Source organism: Strix aluco, chromosome 1 (genome assembly GCF_031877795.1).
Source record: "Strix aluco isolate bStrAlu1 chromosome 1, bStrAlu1.hap1, whole genome shotgun sequence".
NCBI lineage: Eukaryota > Metazoa > Chordata > Aves > Strigiformes > Strigidae > Strix > Strix aluco.
This window is the reverse complement of record NC_133931.1, coordinates 7,554,294-7,578,924: the sequence shown is the minus strand read 5'-3', so window position 1 is coordinate 7,578,924 and position 24,631 is coordinate 7,554,294.

Below are 24,631 nucleotides of genomic sequence, written 5' to 3'. Positions count from 1 at the left end.
ATCCAAACAGCTTGGAGTGCAAACACTTGCATATTTACATTGAGAGCATGCTCTTAAAGCAAACCTCCTCATTCTTTCTACTTAGCGCCCTTTGGTTTGCATTGAGCAGAGGTCTCAGTGGGCATGAGCTGGGTTCCTTCCAAATGAAACTAAGTTGGAAGACATGTGTCCTGGCCCTGAGGGCAGTCCCAGGATATGCTGGCCCTCACCTGCCTCACCTGGTGCCTCTCACATCCCTGCCCATGGGTGCAGAGGCCCCATTTCAGTCCATCCTGAGGCTGTCAGTCTGTGCCCCACAGTTCTGCCCAGCCATCCCGGGCTGTGTTTGACCTGATTTCCCCACAGGCCTGATCCTGACCCCCTGCAGTAGTTAACCTTGGCTAAGGGCTGAGGGTTTCATCAGGACAAGGGGAGAAAATAGGATGAGAAAGCTAGTGGTTGAAGATGCAGACAAAAAAATAACTCACCCATTACTGTCATCGTCAAAACACGCAACTGAGAGACAAAATTAAAACCACACTTCCTCTCCACCCCCTCTCCCAGCTTCACCCCTTCACTCCTAATTCGTCTCCCCACTGAGGGGTGCAGGGTTTGGGGCTGGGGGTTGCAGTGGGACCCTTGCAGCCCTCTGGGCCACTCCTCCCTCCTGCCCCATCTCCCTGCTCCAGCAGGGCCCTTCCCCGGGCTGCAGTCCTTCAGGGACAACCTGCTCCCGCCTGGGCTCTCCACGGCCGCAGCTCCTGCAGGAAATATCCCCCCGCTGCGGCGTGGGGCCCTCCCCGGGCTGCAGGGTGGGTCTCTGCTCCCGCGGGGTCTCTCCAGGGCTGCAGGGGATCCCTGCTCCGGGCCTGCAGCACCTCCTGCCCTCCTCCTCCTCCGGCCTCGGGGTCCCTCTGCTGCTGCTCCCTCCTTGGCTTCCTCCTCCTCTGCCTGGGCCGCCTTTGGCCCTTGCTGAAACCTGGTTTCCCCCGGGCGCCCCCAGCTTGGCTGAGGGGCTCAGCTGTGTCCTGCGCTGGGGCCGTTGGAGCCGGCTGGGACTGGCTGGGACCGGCTGTGTCCGGCATGGGGCAGCCCCAGCCTGTCCCCACAGAGGCCGCCCTGCAGCGCCCTGCCTGCGCCTGGGCACAGACACCCCCCACACCCCACCCCTGTGCTGATGTCCTGTCCCAGGCTTAGGCCCTTCCCTTCCCCAGGGAGGTGCCTGTTCCCTGGGGCTGGGGTTGCCCCTGGCTGCCCCCGGCCTGCCCCACTCTCCGGCTGGGGATGGTGGGACAGGCCCTGCTCTGCCAGCCGCAGGGAAGCTCCCCCAACCCCAAGAAGCACCATTACCCGGTGCCACACTGCAGCAATGGGCTCCAAGACTGAACCCAGCAGCTTCCAGCCACTAGTGAACCACCACATCTGTGAGATTACAACAGAGTTTATCTAAAGACACCCCAACCCCGAAAATGTACACTAAGGCCGTCTTGGTTCTATCCCCTAATGTACCCAACAAAAAAGGAAAAAAATAAAATCCAAGCCTGCATTTAATGCTGTTAGACTGTACTACCTGCTACCACAGCCTCAGCCTGCTTTCTGACCAGCTGGGCACACGACCACCACAAAGTTGCCTCCCAGTTAGCACAGCACCATGTTTCTCTGCAAAGCCTGTTAGTGTGGGCCCAACAGTTACGTTGTTTATAGAAAGGATCTTGTGGCAGCTCTTCAGGCTGGAAGGCAGGTGAGTCAAAGAAATTATGATAAAGGTCTGTAAAATCTTGAGTGACAGAAGAAGATGAACAGGGGATGACTGTTCACTGTTTCTTCCAGTGTGAGTTGTAGGAGGTATCAAATGAAACTCGCAGATTAAAAAAGGAAACCAAAGTAAACTGCTTACTCCCATAGCATAGGAGCTCCTCACTGGAGTGTGGATGCTAGAAGTTAACATTGCTTCAACAAACAGCTGGACAAATTAACAGAAGAAAAAAGTATCAAGGACTAGGAACTATAAGGATGCTATCTCACGCAGTCTGGAACTGCAAAGAGCTAGAGATTGTAAGGGTGTCATGGGGAACATCGTGATATGCTGACCCTGCATGTCCCTGTGTCTCTTGGCCACTGTTGGACAGAGAATATTGAGTCTGACCCAACATAGCTGTTCCTCACTTTCATGTTATCCTCACTCTTAAAAGCACGAAAGGGCAAAATTAACCTTGGATCTCCCAGTGTTCAAGGCACATGTGCTGCCCCTTGCAGAGATACTACCACTGCCTCATCTCCCAGTGGTAGAAGGTCTGTACCTCTCAATGCACAGATTGAGCGCTGGTTGGAGTGCAGGGTACCCAGAGAGACATTATTTGTTAATTTCCTAATCTAGTCACCTACATATCACAGGGGAAAAATGTGCCAAACATGATTAAATAGGAGGGGTTAGGTATTTTTCTGAAGAACCCTTGATTCAGGAAGAAATGATAAAAATAAATATAAACTTTCTCCCTACACAAAGAGAATAAATAAAAAGAGAGGGTGATTTGGACACTTTGAAGTATCCAAATATACTGACATGAGGTAAAGAAAGTAGGCAGGAGAGAGTAACAAGGAAGAGATTATTATGTTTCTGGAGGAGGAGGTCACTGAAGAGCAAAAAGAGTGAGTCCTTATGAGGATAGCAAAAAACAGATTCTACATTTACATTGGCAATTTTGTGAACTTCACTACTTATCCAGTCAGTTATGGTAAGACGTCCACAGCAAGATTAAAAAACACTAGATAACCATGCTGGGGCAAAACTGGAAACCATGTTGACACCGTTCTTCCTCCTGCCCCTCCAACACTTTGTTCTATCAACTAGCACTAAGGACATGGTTTTGGTGGCTATATAACCCTTTCTTTTGTAGGTTATTCCTCTGACTTTCCTCTGTCCTGTATTTTCTATCCCCTTGAAGAAATGGTTGATAGTGCATATTGGAACTCTGAGAAAAAACAGAATAGTAGAGTCAGGCACTTTTAATCTAAATAAATCCAAACATAGGATAAGTTAAGGAAGGCTTTTCATCTCCACACCACTGTGGTACTAGGAAAGCAAACCCATAACTAATATGTAGATGTATTCAGGCTGGAATTTTGGTCCTGTGTAACCATATTCCATCTCTGTATGACGGAATTTAAACTTTAAAGCTCTGGGAGCCATGGAAGGGAGAAGTGTAAGGATAACTCATATGTCATCAGTGTTTGGGAGGCTAAGAGTACCTGTTGTCGGCTCCCACAGCAAGAGGAATGAATCGTCAATAAAAATATTCTGCCCAGACAGGTAGCAGATGAGAAAAGAGGATCTGTCATCCTGGGTGTGGTAAATCTCTGCATTTTCTCTTCTGGTCTACATATTTTTTTGTACATCCTGATGTACAGGTGAGCTGCTTTGGCTAATGCTTTCAGTGCAGAAATTACTTTGGCCTGGGGAAACCACTAAAGGGTACTCTTTCTTGCTTCTGTACATATGGCAAACAATTGTACACATGGCAGAAAATTTTTCAATGAAAGTCATACCTGAACATGGAAGAAAGGCTTCATGTTAATAGTTCTCACAGATTAATTTCTTTGTACAGTAGGAAAGTGATCTTGAAGGGTTGAAATAAATACCCAGACATAAAAGGAGAACTTTTACACCCAAGAAATATGCCACTTTGACAATTAAAGAGCAAGACAGGCTAATCTGGATTTTTTTATGCAGTCTACACTCTTCAAAACTGTCCACAGTTTTGGAGATTTCTATTTGCAGTGAGAATACCTGAAACTTTGTCTGAATATTTTCAGGAAATGCTGAGTGTTACAAAGCATGTACATGCCTCCTCACTCCTAAAGGCTAAACGAGCATGACTGTAAACCCTATCCGGCAAGCAAAAAGGTGAAGTGTGACACTGTAAAAGACATTAATTCATGATGGGGAATACTCTGATGTCTATGAGGCAGACTGGTCTTTTTGTGGTGTGAGGAAAAGATAAGTATATTGACATTGCCTCTTTTGAAGTATCCATCCACTCTGCCATGGCCTCCTCTCTCTGCTTCATTCCTATTGATTATCTCTGCACTAAAGTTCAGCTGACCATTTATATTTCAAGTGAGAAGGAGGGAGAGCTAGAGGTTTAAAACCATTTGAGCACCTCTTGATAGAGTCAATGCTGGAATGTCATTGGAAGCTGTGAAGACTCAGGCAATGAAATTCCTGAGGGTGGTTCATAATGATTCCATTTTTCAGCATTTCAAGCAGAAACGTGCAGGTCTGATATTCCAGTCCAGGGGTTACAAGCACAACCAAAAGAGTGTGTCTGTATGTTACTCACCAATAAAATCCAAAAAAAAGTACATGATAACACAGAGCTTGCTGTATAAGTTTAACTGACTGTATTGCATGATAAATTGGGTTTGCAGAGACAGAGGCTACTGAAGCATCTCCCTTCTGTGAGAACTTTCTTTATCTGTTGTGTTACTCTTTGCAGAATATACGCTTTGGTATAGCAATGCTGTGCACATGGGTGTAGGATGCTCTGTGAATCATGTAAAGATATACATGCTCTTTTATATTCATATTTATGTGTATGACCTATGCTCTGTTTGTGTGTGTATTTTAGACTTTAAGGGGTCTTCAATAAAATCTGCAGTCAATTTCTGCAGGTTTTTGTGATCCTATTTTCTTGTTCTTTAGAAATGCTGGAAGATCTGCACAGACAAGATGGGAAATCAAATTACCAGCAGATAGTACAGGGTACTGACTATTCAACATTCAATTCTGCCATCTCTTCTGTTGCCTGGTTTGTCTTTTCAGACCACATACCTGGTGAACTTTGTGTTGTACCTGCGCTAAATCTGAGGTAGGGTTTATTTTTTTCCCCTTTTTGTTCAGTACACTAGGTGATAGATTGGTGACTCAAGATGCCCCCACAATGCAAACACATGGTGAAGTGTTGTTAAAAGAACAAAGCAAACAGGATAACAGGAAGGATATTTTACTTTCTTGTCTCCTTGTGTAAGGTCAGATTTTAGGTGATGCATGTAAGAACAGCAGGTTGAAAAAAACTGAAAAAAAAAAAGCCCAAAACATTCCTAACTTTTTTGTAAGTACTGATGTCTTGGTTTCAGCTACTTATGAACTACTATCTAGGTTTGATGAGCTTTTTCACTTGACTCCGCAGACAGTTTTAAACCTGTGATCTGAGAAACCTGATGGTTTGATGGGCTAGTCCTAAATAGCATTCGCAAAAGGTGACTAAGTCAACCTATAGTTTACAGGTTTAAAGTCACTCTTAGGTATCTATGGTTTTTTCCAGTGGAAATATAGCTGTTTCCTGTAACGGAAAAAGTCTGAAAATTTAACAGTTAGGAAAACTGAAAGGGTAAACTGGAAACTAATCAAATGGAACATGTCCAGTCAAAATGTTGAACCCGATTTGGAATGCCTGTGTACTAAAGTGAAGGTAAATAAGCATGGACTATACATATGTGAAAAATAGTATTTAATCTCCATTGGATTTTAATATTTGTTTGTCTATGAGAATGTTCTATGTCATTTAATGTAATGTGCTTCTTTGTGATATCTATTTAATAAAAGATTCAATATGCTGCTCCCGATATAGCTTATTCAAATAACTGATTAATAAAGCTGCACAAAAAAGTAGGAGCAGATTTTCTTCTACTGTGGCAGGATGACTCTGTTAGTGTAGAACATTTATGCAACTTCCACTTCCCTTTCCATACACTACTCTCTCTTTAATGATTTATTTAAAATGCTCAAATTAAAAATAAATTTAACCCAAAACACTCATAAAGCTTGAATCCTTCTACAACCATGGAGCTTATTCCAGAGCAATTTCACAGGGCAATTTCATTAAAGGGCAACTTTATTAGTTGCTTCTGTCTGATTTGTCAGGATGTGGGAGACTAAAACTATTTCAAAATCATACTAAACAGAGATCTGGAAAGAATGGTCCATGAGGAGGGACTAAGTGAACTGGTATTGTTTTGTCTATATAGGACTGAGGGGAAGCATATTAACAATGTTAAAATCTGGAAAGGTTGGGAACTGGGCTTGAAATGGTGGAAGGAAAAAAAAATTATGTCAGACATAAGAAAAAAATTCAGCAATGTTAAAAGGATACAGAATTACTATAGAATAAATATTTACCCTATACATATAAAGAAAAGTCCATAAATATTAAGACTCTATTTCAGTTTGATACGTGCTCAGTAACATTATCTGCCATTGTCTTTAGGGGAAGCAGGTCATAATAAACAAAAAACCCCAGAATTTAGCCTCTGAAATGGGTAAAAGTAGATCTTTATTCTCTGTGGAGATACAATTGAGTAAAAGGAAGAACTTATAAAAATAGGGTTCAAGCCACAAGGAAAAAGACTTCAGAGTTTTAGTGTCCAATTCTGAGAAATACTAAGGTACAATGTCATCTTTGATTGAATTCTCACAAACCAGACACTTAAATAAGGCTTTGCGTCTCCGTTTATTTTTCTTTGAAATTCACTGTTAAAAATTCCAGAACTGGATGTTGCCAAGAACCTCCATCACAGACATCAATAATCTTAGAAAATAGATATTCCCATATATTACATCTAGTTATTTTTTACTTGCTGTCATGAATATTATAACATCTTCTCCTTGTACTGCAATAATTAAGGTGGAGATGACATTTCCATTAAAAAGATCATATAACTCAGTGGAGAAAAACTAAATATTCCAGCTGGGCTGAAGTTCAGCTTTGGACGTATCTGCCTAGAAGAGAACATTTCCATCAGATTCAGAATTTAAATTGAGATGTGTCTAAATAAAAGTTGTAGAAATATGTTTTTAGGCACTAAAATATCTGTCAAACATTGTCAAAAGAAAAGCATTCTGAGGCAGAATATTTGTCCAGCATAGTTCTTGGCATGGGAATTACTCAGTATAGGCCACACTTCTCAGACTAAGAGAAATTATTTTCCTGAACTGGATGAACAACTTTACAGCGAAATAATTGGGAATAAAATATTTTGAGGTGGTGACTCAGTTCTCAAAACATTTGGGCCTTTAATGGCTGACAAAATGCAAGTGGTATTTGAAAAGAACATGCAGCACAATTCTCCAGATATGCCCTGATTGTTCCCAAATTTCCCTTTCTCCTCCTCCTTTCAGACTCAAGCCAAGCCATGTCTTCCTCAGAGACACTACAGCAATTTTTTTCCATTGATAATGCTTAGCCTATTTCCCTTTCTTCCTGGCTTCTTCTCCCTCAGTATGTCTCTGCTAGAAGGCTGAAAAGTGGGCCATAGCAAGGGACTGTTTTTAAGGAGCAGCGTAACATTCAGGTGGCAGAAAGCAGAAAAATCCTACAGCCATCCCAGACCCTCACAGATAAAGCATCCAGTATATGTGTAGAGGAGAGAAAGTCTGAGCCCCATACGCTCAGGAAGTTTTAATCTACAGTCATCTTTTTATGGGATTATTAGGAGTGGAAAACCAAAATGCAATCAGAATAGATCCTTTCATAAGAGAGAATAAAATGAACGGCACATGGGATAATAGGGCCAGGTCCCAGTGACTGCATCACACCCTTCCTTAAGCAGGATGTAATTTGTCTCTTACTCTGTCCTAAGGATCAACCTGGGTAGAGAAGTGAGCGTACGTGATTTGTGACACAAGGACTAAGACTAAACTATGTGTCCCTTGGTATGAGGCTAGAACAATGACTCATCATCTTGCTGACTGTTCTCACAACAGCATAAGGTTTTCTATTATCCCTGATTTTCATCTTTTATCAGGCTACTTGTTATACACTATTTACTTGAAGAGCAAAGCAGCCAGAAAGTTTCTTTAATGAGCACAATAGATTCCTATCTCTGCTCACTCCTCATTTATCTCAAATCCATGTTCCAAAGTAAGTGCAAATGGGGGAAGAAACGGAGGAGGCATAAGGGTTAGCTAAAAGAGAGCAAACCACAAAGATAACAGAGGCCAATAACACATATGACAAATTTAGACAAAGGGAAACAAGATTAGAAATTATGTGAGAGGATCCAATGTAGTCATATTAAGGCAATCCAGAACAACGGCTGGCACTTTAAGTCACATTCTGTCTTCATTTGGATGGGATATCAGGCAGGACAGAGTCTGGCCATCCATTAAGCACTCTGTATTATACACTGAAATTAGTGTAGCCTGGTCCTGGTTCTGATGGCAAGTACAAATGTATGTAACATGTAAATCTAAAATATTTTCTAGATGCAAGCTGGAGTCTAAAATACCTTGTCTGGATTTTGTGTAATTTTGTCCTCCTAACTTTTACAAAATTTATATAGAAATAGCCTCTTCACATCACGACTTTTAATTTAAATCATTATTATCAGTTCAACTGCAGGAAAACTTTTCTTCGTGATACAGAAACTCAGCTGCTCCTTTGTAGCCATCTCACAAGGAAATTATCCTTCCCAGCTCAGCATAAAGTTAGCCCTAATGGATATCTAGTTTGGGTCACAGTTGTGTGGTTGTTTTTTTTTTGTTTTTTTTTTTTTTCTCTTTTGAAATCTTTCTTTGCACTTTGCCCATCCGATAGCTCTCCCTGTATCATCATCCAATCATGGTATATTGTCAAGCTTCTCAGTTAAAAGTGCAGAAGTAGAGATTGAATGTCACTTGTTCTGTTTGCACACTTCTCAGTTTTCGTCAAAGCACATCATGATAGGACCTAAGCAGTTTCTGCCTGAAATACAAGCATACACACTGAATGCGATCACTAGAGGAGACTGGAAGGAGGGTGTTTATGACAGGTTGAGTTAGCTTGTGTCTCCTGCTGCAGCAGAGACCTCCATACACCCCTGGGACACAGACCCATGCAGTATTTTATGGAAAGAGGGGTGTCCCACTTACACTGTTACCATCTGTGCTGGTTTTGGCTGGGATAGAGTTAATTTTTTTCATTATAGCTAGTATGGGGCTATGTTCTGGATTTGTGCTGGAAACAGTGTTGATAATTCAGGGATCTTCAAGGTCTTTTCCAACCTAGATGATTCTCTCTGTAAATTCTATTCCGTGTAATGTTTTCGTTACTGCTGAGCAGTGCTTACACAGAGTCAAGGCCTTTTCTGCTCCTCACACCACCCCAGCAGTGAGTAGCTGGGGGTGCACAAGAAGTTGGGAGGGGACACAGCTGGGACAGTTGACCCCAACTGACCAAAGGGATGTTCCATACCATATGATGTCATGCTCAATATATGAAGCTGGGGGAAGAAGAAGGAAGGGGGGACATTTGGAATGATGGTGATTGTCTTCCCAAGAAACCATTATCCATGATGGAGCCCAGCTTTCCTGGAGATGTCTGAGCATCTGCCTGCTGATGGGAAGTGGTGAATGAATTCCCTATTTTGTTTTGCTTGTGTGCATGGCTTTTGCTTTCCAGATTAAACTGTCTTTATCTCAACCCACGAGTTTTCTCCATTTTCCCCTTCTGATTCTCTCCTCCATCGCACCAGGAGGGAAGTAAGAGAATGACTGGACGGGTTGCCGGTTGGAGTTAAACCATGGCACCATCAGGGGCAGAAACCTATCCTGCTTTTCTTTTGTGATATTTGAACAGTAAGAAAATCCCTTTGATGTCGCAGCGTTAACATGATAACCAAGATGGGAAGACACAGATCCTCTCCTACTAATGTGATATGGGCCTTGATGTTCTCCTGCAGTTTTTCCTGCACCTCAGAAGTTAACAGGACCTTTAGACAGCTCTGGCTGAAATGAGGCCCAGGAACTCCTTATTTTAAATCAGTTGCTATGAAATAGTAAGTGTGTTGGCAGCCTGGGGAAGAGATACGCATGCTTCTGCCTCCCTCGCCTGCACTAATGTTTGTTATTATATAGACACTCATCACAGCTTTTAGCTCCAGTTAGAGCTCTCATTAATCACCACCTGGGAACACCATACACAGAGCAGGCGTACGTGAGCTTTTGTGAGAAAAAACGGAGGGGAGGACGGCTGCGTGTTGTGTGGGGGTGTGAGTGATGATTTTGGGGTGCAGAGTGAGAGACTGAAGTGAGGAAGAAGTAGAGCATGTAGGATGGAGGAAAAGAACACCGCAAGAGCTGTTTGGGGAGATGGAAAGAATGAGAAAACATAGAGGGAAAAAAAAGTCAACCCTACTTCAAACAAATTGGGCAAAGGGGGAAAGAGCACACCACTAACAACAGCCCATTTAGACTGCTCTTGTGCCACAATTACTGTCAAATTCTAAAAGACAAAATTGCAATTAGGCCAAGACCATTTGTCTGTAGGAAAGATGAGGCTGGGAGGAACCGTCCCCCTAGTTTCTGGTATAGTGCTTCCCTTCCTGCAAAGACTTTCATCTAGAGCTCATTACGAACAATTTTCTCTTTGGTCTTAATTTGTGCTAAGAATGGCACAGAAAGTATCCCAGGGCAGGCATCTCTCCCATTTCCTGCAAGGTTTTACTCTGATCTCTGGTAATTGGTGGACTGCTAAAAAGGTTATTATTATTTATTATGTTTATTATAGTCATGCCTAACAGCCAACAAATGATATGGTTTTCTTAAGTTAAGCACTCTACAAACATATAGTAGTAGAAGGTCCTTGCCCCAAAGAACTTATAGTCCAAAGAGAGGCACGGGTGAGGCTGAGTTTAATGCATGGAGAGTGAAGAGAGTGCTGGCAGCATACAGCATATGGCAACAGCTCCATGTTTTTATTTCACTGACATGATGAGAGGAATAACTGCAGAAAAGAAATCTTCACGTACGGAAAGAAAAAAACAAGATGCATGATGTGATGTCAAGGAGTTCTAAGAGTACAAGACAGGTCCGATGAGAGCTACAGATATGTCTCTGAAATTCAATAGTCCCCTGACTTGGAGGACTCTGCATCACACTGCTTAGTATCCCTTAATGGTGCTTCTCTACAGATGTTTTTTTCTTTTTTTTTTTTTTTTTCTTTCCTTCCTTTTTTTTTCCTTTTTTTTTTCCTTTTTTTTTTCCTTTTTTTTTTTTTCTTTTCTTTTTTTTTTTTTCCCCCCTGGGGTGCATGGCAGGGCAAAAGGAGCAAGAGACACTATTATGTGGTAAATCAATACATGGGAAGAGCTCACTACCAGTTGCTTTCAGGATAGAAGACATAGCCCGGCACTATATTAGGTATGAGATGGCCAACTTCTGTGCTGCAGATGAAAGCCAATGGCTCTGTCAAGGCCATTTTTCAGTGCTCAGTCACTTTGCCACTGTTTTCCAGAGTATGTATAGCAACATCACTGAGGCAATGCTTAAAGAACAGTCAATTCTCTAGTTCTTTACTGATTTCCAGATAAAAAATATTTTCTTTCTGAAATGTAAGGAATCTGTGTTTTCTCTAACTTGAAAACTCTGGACACAAATTGTTTCCTTAAGTCAGAGATACTGTTCTCCTACAAATTTAAAGTCTTTGGCACAGTCCCCCACAACATCCTTCACTCTAAATTGTAGAGATAAGGATTTGATGGGTGGACTGTTCAGTGGATGAGGAATTGTTTGGTGGATGGTCACATTCAGAGGGTAGTGGTCAACACCTCAATGTCCACATGGAGATCGATGATGAGTAGTGTCCCTCAGGGGTCTTTTTAATATCTTTTTAATGTCCCTCTCTTTAATATCTTAATCAGTGACATGGACAGTGGGATCGAGTGCACCGTCAGCACATTTGCAGATGACACCAAGTGGAGTGGTGCAGTTAACATGCCTGGAGGACAGGATGCCATCCAGAGGGACCTGGAGAAGGTCCAGAAGTGTGCCTGTGTGAACATCCTGAGGTTCAACAAGTCCAAGCGCAATGTCCTGCACATGGATCGGCACAACCCCTGGTGTCAATACAGGCTGGGGGATGAAGGGATTGAGAGCAGCCCTGAGGAGAAGGACTTGGGGGTACTGGTGAATGAAAAGCTGGATGTGAGCCAACAATGCGGGCTCGCAGCCGAGAAAGCCAACCATATTCTGGGCTGCATCAAAAGAAGCATGGCCAGCGGATCAAGGGAGGTGATTCTCCCTCTCTACTCCACTCTAGTGAGACCCCACCTGGAGTACTGTGTCCAACTCTGGAGTCCTCAGCACAGAAAAGACATGGACCTGTTGGAGTGGGCCACAAAAATGATCAGAGGGATGGAACACCACCTCTATAAGGAAAGGTCGAGATATTTGGGGTTGTTCAGCCTGGAGAAGAGAAGGGTCTGCGGACACCTTATAGCAGCCTTTCGGTTCTTAAAGGGGGCCTACGGGAAAGATGGTGACAGCCGTTTTAGCAAGGCCTGTTGCAGTAGGACAAGAGGAAATGGTTTTAAACTAAAAGAGGGTAGATTTACACTAGATATAAGCAAGAATTTCTTTACAATGAGAGTGGTGAAACACTGGAACAGGTTTCCCAGAGAGGTAGTATATGGCCCATCCCTGGAAACAATCAAGGTCAGATTGAATGGTGCTCTGAGCAACCTGATCTAGTTGCATATGTCCCTGCCTGTTGCAGGGGGTTTCGACTAGATGACCTTTAAAGGTCCCTTCCAACCTAAAGTATTCTATGATTCTATGATTACAACTTCAATCAGTGCCTGGAAGGTTCACCTACAGGGGCTCAGGGATTTGGGTATCACTTAACTATGATACAGAACCATGTTTGTAATTCATTATGGACAGAAAGGGTACATATCTACTGATAAAACAAAGGCCTCTTCTTTGGCTGAGAGGGCAGATAACATGGCACAGCTCACATCTGTCTGGATAAATTCTCTTCCCCTTCTCCTATCAGATATGGTGAGTTTATCTATACTGAGTTACAGGAATAGTCCCTGACCAATGTTATTCCCAAAATGAGCTGGGAAAAAGTGCTAGCTGGCACAGGAATACTACGACATGAAAAAGTGTGGATGAGCATGGACCAGCTTTGTTTCAGTGTCTTGGCCATGTATAGTTTATAGTATAGACAAAACTGAAAGAACCTATACTGTAAACCTGTCATAATGAAGGCAGGTAACCTCTTTTTGGTGTAGTGCTTATATTTTAGATCCTCTTTGGTGACTGTGCCTTGACAGAATAGTATTAATTTTTTTTTTTTAAGGTGATAAATTTGACACTTATTTTAGATTCTCATCTTTGAGACCTTTTTTTGAACCAGGACATGCAAAATGAATGGCCTTTGCTGAGAATAGTAGCTCCACAATCTGGAGCTGGAACACTTTGATCCCAGATCCTTTGCCTTTTCTTCTATTTCAATCCAGTTGACAAAATCAGTCTAAACCATTTCTGTGCCTAAAGCTGCTCAGATGCTTGCTGGATCAGTATGCGAGTCATATTCTTTGACAACAGGGAATGTCAGACTAGTGTGACATGTTGTGTTTCCTTTTAGGTAAAGCTGGCAGGATCTAGTGGTTTGGTGATTGTGGCGGTTTCTGTCTGATTCGTTCAGCAGATGGCTTCGATATGCTGGAGCTCAGTCCTTTGCTTTGAAATACATAATCCTTGGCTAATTTTATGATGAAGAAAGACACTGTGGGACACAAAATTATATACCTTTTATCACAAGTGGCATTACACATTTAGTGGTATGGTGCCAATTATGTATTTCAGGATGTCTTCAAAAAATCGGTATGTGACAAAGTTTTAATTTGAAGGGAAAACTTAAAGATAAATTATTACTCTCTTTCAGATCTGTTTGTATGTTGAATGTTCCATACCACTTGAGTAATTCTGTATACATATCACAATTTTCTTTTGAGCTTCACTGTCTAATTTCATTGCTCATTAAGATTACTTATACAGAGCAGTGGTTTTTTATAATTGGGGATCATATTTAGTTAGCCTTTGGGCCACCCTTATCAGTGTGATATCTTAAAGGTGGTATATTTTCTTAGGCTTTTCACCATTCTAATATCTACATGGTTTGCAGCTAAAGCCACTTGTCAGATTTTCTCCATCTATTTTCAGGAACCAAATAATGCCATTTTGTTGTCTTCTGAGGTGGAAGAGCAGACACAAATTCTGCAAAGTAGATTTAAGATTTGGCTTTCTGTACATACAGTCTTTAAGGCACACACTTTTCAGCATCTTTAATAGTGTGTTAAAATGGCAAAGAAAGTTATACAGGGAAGAGAAATTGTTGGTTTGTGCTGCTGAATAATACTTCAGCTCTTAACTTGAAGATGTAGATATGGAAATGAAAGAGAGAAGAAAACAATGTAGGAGATACAGAAACTCAGTCGTGACTAGGAGCTACGAGCCAATTATTGCACTGTAATTTGGAAAATGGAGTAGGATTGTTCTATACAATGCTTATTTCTAGGCTGACAAGGAAAATGCACAATTGCCTTTATCACAAAGTTGTGAGGTACATGTGAATCACTTGTAATAAGATTACCTAAGAAAGGACATTATATTTGTTTAATGCTTATGAACTTAACAAGACCCATAATTAAAAGTCATGAGGGAGAGTGCCGATGAGATGTTTATTAGGTAAATGGTAGAAGTGAAAATTCTTTGCATTTTTTCAAGTAGGATGGTTATTTTCATCTTTTATTGTAGATGCATATAAGAAGCTCATAACAGTACAAATCTAACGGATAGTCCCTGCTTTTATTTGGCTTTTATCTCTGTAAATTATTTGTGTTATAACAACATTTAGAGTCATGGGCAGCACCCCATTAAGGTAGATGCTCTCATTCAGGGAGTGGATGTTCCTGCTCTGAAGAGCCTGTTGTCTACTCAGACAAAATGAACTTGAAGGACTGGTGCAGAAGTTGTGGAATGGTTGCCATTTTGTAGAGGGGAGCTGAGGCCCACACTCACTAAATAATATCCTAAAAAACATATGAGAAATCTGAGGAAGCATCTGGGAATTAAATCAATGTCAGAGGAGCTCGAGTAAAGTTATTGCCCTGTCTCTATTGTATGCCACTCTCCAGGTACTCTTGGGCTCAAAATGAGATGGCTCCTTCCAAAGCTCAGCTCTGATATGTAAGGTGGGCAAGGCATAGCACTCATCAACACAGTAAAAATATGTTTTAGCTCCCCTCCCAGAACCTGTAAGGAGAAATTAACTTATAAATTAGTTGACTTATAAACACCTACATAAGTACTTGAAAGTTAGATAAATTTGAAATAAGTAAAGTACAACAGCAAGGAGAAGCTAACAGAAAATATCTCTTGGTGGTTTTGGTAGTAGACCCCAAAAGAAGGCTTCCACAATGAAATACAGAAAAAAACAAGTACCTGACTCTCATGTATTGCCTTCACCTAATATATTGAAAGTAGGACATCCGGGAATACAGATGTAGCTGGAGATGGATTTTTCTAGCAATGATAAATATGGGAAGATAATGGTAAAAATGTTGGAGGAAAAATAATGCTTAAAAGAGAAGATACATTTGTAATGTTTGTGCCCCAAAGTAAGAATATATAGGGAAAGTATTTGCCATTTAGATATAAGCATTTATCTTTCATAATATTTTATTTTAGTACCTCTTTGTGAGTAAATAATCTTATTGTGACAGAATGAGAAATATTCATCCACTGCTAAACCCAATAAAATAATATTTGATTTTCTTCCAGCCCTTTTATAGGCAAACTTGTTAAAATTTAGTTCAAGCTCTGTGTAAATGAGGACTTCAGAATTTAGCTTATTTAGAGACAAATTCATTTAGTAACATGTTCGTTTGGGCTTTCATCCTCTAACCAGATACTTTGCTCCTCTCCATATGAAATATATCAAATTAATTGGATTTTTCCATGCATTGTGTGGGAGCATGGTACAAACATTCTGAAATTCTATATCGCATTATTTGTCACTCCTAACTTTTGCTTTATGGCTGATTTAGTTATGTGCATGGGTATGACAGGACCCGAAGTAAATCAGAGCTCTGAGATAGACTGAGAGCACACCAGAAACACCAAACAGGTTCTCCATCATCACAGATATGCTTATGAAAACACAAGAAAGAAGTGTCTTTGAAAGTGGAATTTCAAAATGAGATTTCAAATCAAAGATTTGTTGGGTAAAATACAAAAGAAATAAAATGGTTTACAATTGGATCCCCCCTTCTTGAAGGGGTCTTTTCAGGTCTGGTTCTTTCTTACACTGTTGGGCTCAGTCCAATGATTTTCAGTACCTTTCGGGGCTGTAACAAACACCATATAAGCAGGATGCATTTGGTCCCTGGAAAAGTCCCTTTTTACTTGTTATCTAATAGTTTACCAGTCTCTGTCTTTGCTACAGGCTTGCTGCTGCCCTGATCCTGCTTTGCACTCCAGCTACTTCGCTCAGGTTGCTCTCAGAAAGGGCACAAATTCCACTGAATCCAGAGGGTACCACATCATACAAGGAATATCTGCCAGTTAAGGCAGGCAAGCAGCCTTCCTCCTGCACCCCTTTTCAGCAGAACAGAACATGTAGTAAAACAGAGCAGACTGCAAGCCACGAGATTAAACAGTTGTACAATCCATCACCAAATCCTTCCTTAATACTGTCTCCCTCATCAGACCTCTTTGAATTCCCTGCTACTGTTTCTTATATTAATTTCTTTGGTTTGCTGGAAATAAGATTTTGAATTCATCTGAGCTCAGACTATTTTCTTGTGAGTCTGAAAAACTCTTCACATAATGGTGTCCAATTTTCTTTCACCCTTGGCCACTATCAGAACACAGAATATAAATTATAATGTTAATATGCCTGGGTGGAATACTTTTGTTCCTTTAATAGTCCTTCTTTCTCATTCCTGCATTGTGTTTCGGAGAGGTGCTTGGTGATAGCTTAAAGCAGATTGTGTTGCATGTATGTTAAGAGTGCTAACAGAGGGGACATAAAAGAATTCTTGTTGAAAAAGTGGCTGCTGTGCTCATGGGTCAATGTGCAGTATTCATTTGCTGTAATTTCAATTTCCAGTAAGCTGTCCAATACATCTCTGTTTCAGTGCCTATTATATCTGTGTCATCATCTACCCTCAAACTAATAAGCGTAATTTCATTAGTCTGGACATTCAAAAAAGCAAAACTTTTGTCTGAAATTAATAACTCCCACAGATTAATCAAAGGTAATTATATTAGGAGAAGTTATGTCTTCTTGTATCCTGAGTCATAAAATGAAATTCTCATTAAAATTGTATTACATTCATTACCCATGTATACCCAGATTCCCAGAGATATACATTATATAAGAATCTCCATTTCAATATTGCTTGCAGAACTCATTTTGATTCAGGCCAGGGTTTCAGCACAAGTGTTCAGTCTGAGGGAACCATGAAATTCCTACACATGAAACTTAGGTTGTTCTGCTGTGAGTAAAAAACACTACATTCATCTTAGCAAGGCCATAATGTTCACTTTGTCCACTTGTAAGCGCCAACTGATTTCTGACTATCAGCTGCTGTTTGAGGAGGATAATTAAGTTGCCATTGCACCTCTCCTCTTTAGAAGATAACCTAAAAACCACTGAATTTTGTGTTACGTGGTGTTTTTTGTGCTATGAGGCAGCACTGCAAGTTGGGCAGAACCCTAGGTTCAAACTCACATGACTAGCGCTATGTTTTGCATTTGGTTTGAATGTCCTCCCATTCTGGCCTCATAAGTTCTATCATTTCTTTCTATTGAGCTTTGAGCAGCATCTTGCTCCTTCCATGAATCTATATAATGCCTAGCACAATGCAGCCCTGACCTTGGATGAGACACTGCAGTACTGTGAACAAGAAAGATATTAATTAACTGCTATGTCCCAGCCAAAACATTTGCCCTTCAAAGGTGCGTGAGGATTTTGCTCTTCCTATTGGTTGCAATAAGGACTGCCAACTATGTACTTCTGTGGTGAAAAGCACTAGCGATATATAGTTTTAGCTTTTTCCAAGGCAAGATAACTATTAGCAAGGTTGCTCTGAGTAAGAGACAAGGTTGTCTAATCCTTTTTTGATGTCAATAATATATTAATTACTTGGACAAAGAAAGAAATCTCAAGGAGGGGTATTCCTCTTTTAACTTTGCCCACCGTCATCAAGTCACTTAATGATGTGCTTTTCTACCTTATCTCAGAAAATTCCATAGCTGCCACTTTCTTTTGAGTCACTTGTGCTCCTGCAAATTACCCCTGAAGTCCATTTTGCTATTCAAAATACCATGATAAAGGCTACAGTCCACAGGAGTTGTCTGAATGGGAATGGTATGGAAATAATTAGTAAAAATTAAGTTGGAGTTTAGAAACCTCCTCTGTTTCTTAAAGTCAACCTGGTTTTGCTGGAGGAGTCCCATTATTACACAGCACAGCTGCCTTTCTGCTACCAGCTCCAGCATGAAGTAAATCAAAGAATCAAGTTGTTGTGTATGTTGCTAATCTGAAAAAATACCAGATTAAAAAAAGGCAAGAACCAAAAAGCCAAAGCAATGTTTTTGAAAACACCAGAACCTGATATTAAATGGGATCTGTAGCACTTTATGGAAAATGAAGCTGTGTTTTACATCTCCCCTCATTCCTTTTTTTACCAGACTTACTGCTTGGATCCCAACTGGACACACTCTCTGTCCTTCATGAGGGACAGCTCTGGCTCTGGAGCTCTAGTTTTGGTGCATTGTATGAGACAATTTACTTGGGAGTCCTGGTGCTAGGGTTTACCAGGTCAAAGGAGCAGTCAGAAACACTCCTTACACACTACAGTAAGTGCAACTGAAAATGTTTCACCAGCCTAGAGGTGTATCATGAATAGCAAGCTATTGAAATAACCCAAACCCAAACAAGTCAGTCTGTTCCTACAATACTGAAAGTTAGGTAGTCATTTTCTTGTAATGATTTTTGGTGAGTGTTACTTACAGATGCAGCAAAACATATCAGTAGAGTTAACTTAGAGCTAGGAGGCAGAGAATGAATGAGGTCATGTTGGGTACCTGACTGCATCATGACCGTGACAGCAATAGTATTTGCACTTCCAAGGTGAGTTAGCAGAAGTACTGTTAGTGGGATGTAGTCAAAGGCGATTGTCTGTATACTTCTAGTTTGGACAAGATGTGATCCATTTCTCTGAAATGCAGTGAGGGAATATAGTCGTACTTTCAAGTTACCACCATTCCAGGATGCAAGGCCCTACACACAGATGAAAGAAGACAAGAAATAAAGCACATTTACCATAACACTCATTTCTTTCTTGGCACGTTAAGTGCACAGACTAACTTTTAGAGAAGAGAGATCTATGAATGACAGCTGCTTTTGTGCTCCCAGACATAATATGTTCAATGGGATCCTGTTGTCATAGGGGTCTTCAAAAGCAGTAGAAACATTTCATTTAACTACTCAGCACAGCACAGGACACTTGCAAAAACCTTCTTGACAAGAGCACAGGCTAGGAACAATCTTGTAAGAAGCTCCTGAGCAGCAGAAGTGGCAGCATGTCTGTGACCAGCCTGTCAGCTTTAATATACTGCGCAGGGAAACTTTCCAGGATGCATCTCATGACGACAGGTACTGACTGTACGAAATACCCAAACCTGCAACCTGCAGCTACAAACAGCTAGGGCTGCAAAGGCAGAGCCATGTCAGCAGCAGCAGGTGTGAGGACATGGGTCAGTCATGTGAACAAGTGGGTATTGCTGTACTGACCACACAGGTAGTGAGTTATACAACAGAGCTGTGCTAGGGGCAGGGTTTTGCTCTTCTGTTACAGCATGAGACATGCTGATGATGAGTTTGGTTACACCTCTCTCTCTTACACCCTCCTTCTTTGTGCTGACCTTGAGATGCTTTCTCTCAACTCCTCATGTGTTGGAACACATCCCAAGCAAATTCTCCAGAATCTGGCAAAACTAGCTCATGCAAATTATGGCTTGATGTCAGCTGGGTCTATTTTTATTCATAGGGAAGCTCGGGGAAGGTGTTGTCAAAAAAGGTGTGGACAGAAGGATCATTTCTACAGATCTGAGAAACTAAGTGTGATGAAACTAGATAAAAAGGGAGATGACAAAACTCAGCAGAAGTCAGTATTGTTCCCAGCAGCCCTCCATGAAACACTAGATGGCAACAGCAACAAATCAAGGGATAATGAAATGGGCATCTTCCTCCTTTACAAGTTGCTCCAGTGTATCAGGACCTTGTGGGAACTACTTCTGTTACACTTTTCATTTGTTCCCCAAAACATTATAGGATGTCAAGAAGGGGTTTTGTTTTTTTTCATTTCTTTAACTCGTTTCTACCAGTTGAGAACAGATTAATCCTATTTAATACAGTAACTTAATCTGTGTACAGAGAAGGTGAAACTTGCCTAAATTAATCCCTGCTGTGAAAACTACGTGTGCTTTATTAAACATATTTTGTCCCATTCTGATCTACTGTAAATTTGTTTAATACTTGTATTTAACCAAATCAGGAAAGTATTTCATAACTTTCCTTTAAAGGAGGGTAACATTTCTACTGAGGCAGGCTGATTTTTTATGATTTACCTCAAGACCCAAAGATCACCTTTTAGAGAAGGTGGCCCTGATGTGGCCCAGTTCAATTTTCAACCACAAGATCATTTTACACTAAAGAAAATGATAACCATCATCTGTCATACCTGAGTCTGTGACCTTTCACTTCTTCTCCCTAGCTTGCACCTAGAATACATTTCTGAAAACTGCTTTAACCATTTTTTAAAGCTCATAAACCCATGACTTTTTTTCTAATTTATTTTGACAGCACTTGTTCTTCTAAGGAAACATTTACATGATAGTACCAAATAGCTGAGTAAAATTTGTAATTAAGAAAGGACTCTTCCAGCGATTTTATGTGCTAGATGAAATAATTTCCAGTAATAAAACCTTTATTTGCTATCTGTAGCATGATTTAATCATAAGTTACTAAAAGGATGTTGTGATCCAGACAGCCTTATGTTCATTCTCAAGTATCTAGACTGTAACACTAAGAACTTTCCAGACTTTGTAACCTTATAAATAAATGCATGTTATTACATATGAATTAGTTATTGTAGAGTCTTTTTATAGCCTAATCATCAGTTTGGCATATAGACTCCTTACATTTCATTGGATCACGAGCAAATATAATTTTTTCTAAAACTCATTTAATTTCCAGAAACTTTGCATTGTTAACAATTCCATGTTTCTGCATAAATCAGAATAATTTTCTCTGATAGAGTATTATGATAATTATTAACAGTATCAGAAATTGTTAAGTGTAACAATAATTATTATTTTCTCACTTAATTGCCAAGAAACCAGAAATCTCTAGAATGAGCAGTTTACTCAAACACAACTTTGGATTAGTGGCAGAATATATTCAAGAATGACATCATTAAAAAGAGATGTTTCCTTACTATTTTCTATGCTGGATTAAAAGTATGGGTATCTTCCCATCTGAAATAACTTAGGCATATTATAAATCAAGTATGTCATTATCCTAATTTTTTATCTGCTTTTAATTATGTTGAAATAATTTATTGTTAACCAAAAATGTGTTTTCCAGTTTTCCTGATATTTTGAAGAACTCTGATGTGTAATTGATGCACTTGAGAGTAGTACAGTGCACACTATAGTAGTACACCCTATCCTCAGCCCATCTTCTACATAGTTGATGCTGATTCTTTACCACAAGTGGATTCAGTAGCACAGTAAATCATATGACCAGCTCCTAATATTGTTTAGTCTTTCATGCTCTCCTCAGCAGTGAGTGAAATGCCTCATTTGAGAAGCCCTTTTCATTGGTTTCAATATACGTGTTTTGGAGTGTTTATGTTAGCGAAGACATGGACATTGCAGCTCTAGCACAAGCTGGTGAGGTTTGTGGTGGTACTCACTCAAGATCATTGTCTGTAGGCAGTCATTTAGGCACAAAGCTAATCCCATGTAACTCTCTGAGTACTGCTGGGCTGTCCTTGGTACTGTGCCCAGTTGTGAGCCCACAAACCAGTTGTGCTCATCCTGCCTGGTGCAGTGGAATATGAGCTTGACCAAGAGCCCCCAGTCACGTGTCTGTCCTGACAAGCTACTTGGCATCCTTTGTGGCATTAGCCAACATGCTGGCAAATGTAAACAACAGTGGGTCTGGGCGTGAACCTGAGCCCTGTGTCAGCATTACAATACAGACTAAATCCTCTGAAATCAGTGCTCAAAACCCAAACATGATTTGGTTTGGAAAGGTGTTAGTGTAGATGGAGAAGAGTAGATTTGATATTGTCAGTGGGGAGAGGGTTAAACTGATAAAGTTCTCATAGTATCAACCATCCAGGCCTCAGTGGCACAGGACATCTTGAACACTTTGCCATTTGAAAGGCTGTGAATGATTTGTTGCCCACCTTTCTCATATTGATCAGCATCAATTTCATCTCATGTTGGCTGGGGCCATCTCTTTCTATCCTATGCCTAGGTGGTGGTTCTTGCTATCATGCAAATGTTAAGTGACTGTTGTGTGGGACCCGAATTATTCCTAGACCATTTATTTTCCATTTTAATTTTTAATAGCAACAGATAGTTCTTTGCCATGCTGTACAAGAGTAATGCTCTTGCTTGATTTTCATTTACTATTTTTATTGTTGTTTTTTACCTTTGTTCCAATAATGAGGCTATTTAAAATATTTTTCTTCTATTCCATTAATTTGTATAAATGACATCTTTATGCTTAGTGACACTAATTAGACCATGACCTAAGAAATTATTAGAAAACAAATTCTAGACAGAGATTTCTTCCTCTTATTTCAGGGGCTAAAGTATTCTGATGAGGCTGAGCTATAGAAGGTGGGAAAAATTTGAAAACTTTGCAACAGTTTGCCTGAACCAAGATCTTTCCATGACTCTTACTAAATCATTATAGTTGCATCAACACTGAATTTAAACCATTATGTGGAATTGAGGACAGTTTTTGTCATGGAAAAAGAATGCAAGAGTTTATGAGATCACTCCCTACAGGAAAAAAGATAAGAAGTTCATAGTGATGATATGATTTCCTCTGTTTACACAGTAGTAGCTGCTTGTTGCAAATAGCCATGCAGTTAAATAATTTTGCCCAGTGGTTTCTCATGTGTTTCAGCACATACAATCCGTGCAGCAGTGTAAGCTTTGGAGGACACAGCCCTCAATCTTGCTTAACAGGGTTGACTAGATACATTCCTCCAGTGAGCTGCATCTTATCAGTCTTGGTGTCCAAGGACCCAGGTCAGAACCTGAGATTTCACAGCACAGGGTGAACCAGGCTGCTTTCAGGTCTATGCCATTCATTCATTATCAAAGTGACAGATTATGCAGGATCTTTCACATGCCAGCTGCAGATAACTGAAGAAATGAAAGGAGAACAATGTGATGTGGTATCCTTTTCCATATGTACAGTATTGATTAAATCAGTGGCACAACTTATGTGAGTAAAGAACAGTAAAGAAAAGATTAATAGAAGCAAGATCTAGATCACAGGCTATTATAATGGCTCCAGTCATCCAATTAAGAAATTCAGCTCTTGAAGTGGATTTGTTTTTATATGCCAGCCACATGGTTTTATGATAGAAACACCCACAGTGCATAAAACTCTTGTGAGGAGCATGTGGATGCACAGCTGTTTTGGAAATGACTGTAAATAAATAGGTGTCTTAATTCTTTCTACCAGTAAATTTGCAAAGAGGTCAGAGCTGCAGTGACAATTTATGGGACAACAAGGAAAATACTTGAAATTAATAAGAGTGGGAGTTCATTTTCTTAAGCTGTACAGGAAAAAGTCATGGAAAGTTAGCAGTCAATATATTCTTTCACTGTGCTGAGTAAACAGTAAAAAGAAAATGTAATTTGCTCACAGGTTATTTCATTGTAGAAAAAATTCTGGGAAGGGTACATTTTTATTAACTTATAAATATATGTGCATATATAGGACAATTTAAAGACTGGATTTCAAATACTGATGAATGTGCAAATGCCATGTATATATTACAATAAAATGAATACACTTCGGAGAGGATGAAAAGTTAACTTATACATTTCCAACAATTGTAGTCCAACTTTTAATATAAATACAGCACTAATGAGAAAAAACAATTGGATAGTTGTTGGTGCTGAGGATGTCAAGGTACAAATGTTGGAGGCACCGCCTTTAAGGAGAGAAGTGTCTTTCACGCAGACCCAGATTTATGCCCTGTGCTGACATTTCTGCAAAGTGCTGAAGATAACATCCAGTTAGAAATGGCAGTCTCCAGATGTTGCTGGAAAGCAATGTTCTTTCAAACTCTCTCCATTTTACGTGGCTATTGCTGATCCATGGAAAGTTTTTAGGAAGCTCCGTAGTATCCTGGGTCATCAGTATTCCTTGTCTCCTGAAAGTCATGTGTACCACCTAAGGCTCTGACAAGCTAAAGATGAACATTAAGCTGTGTTCACAACATTCCTGCATAGGCGTTTCACTGTGAGGTATGGAGAAAAGTGTGGTCTAGTGCATAGACTGAGCCAGTAAGACGTGGAGCTCTCCTTGTGTAAAATAAAGTCTAACAGTAAAGAAAGCAGTTCTGATTCATCTAGTGGAGTTGGCCGAAAGGCCTAAAGGGGTCGTCAGTATCGGTGCGTAGTTCCTTGTTAGTAGTGCTATTGCTGCCAGCTACCTTCTCCAGCTGTAATATGCTGCACAAAACTCTTGTGCCTCCAGTAGCAGGTTCCTTGTATGAAATC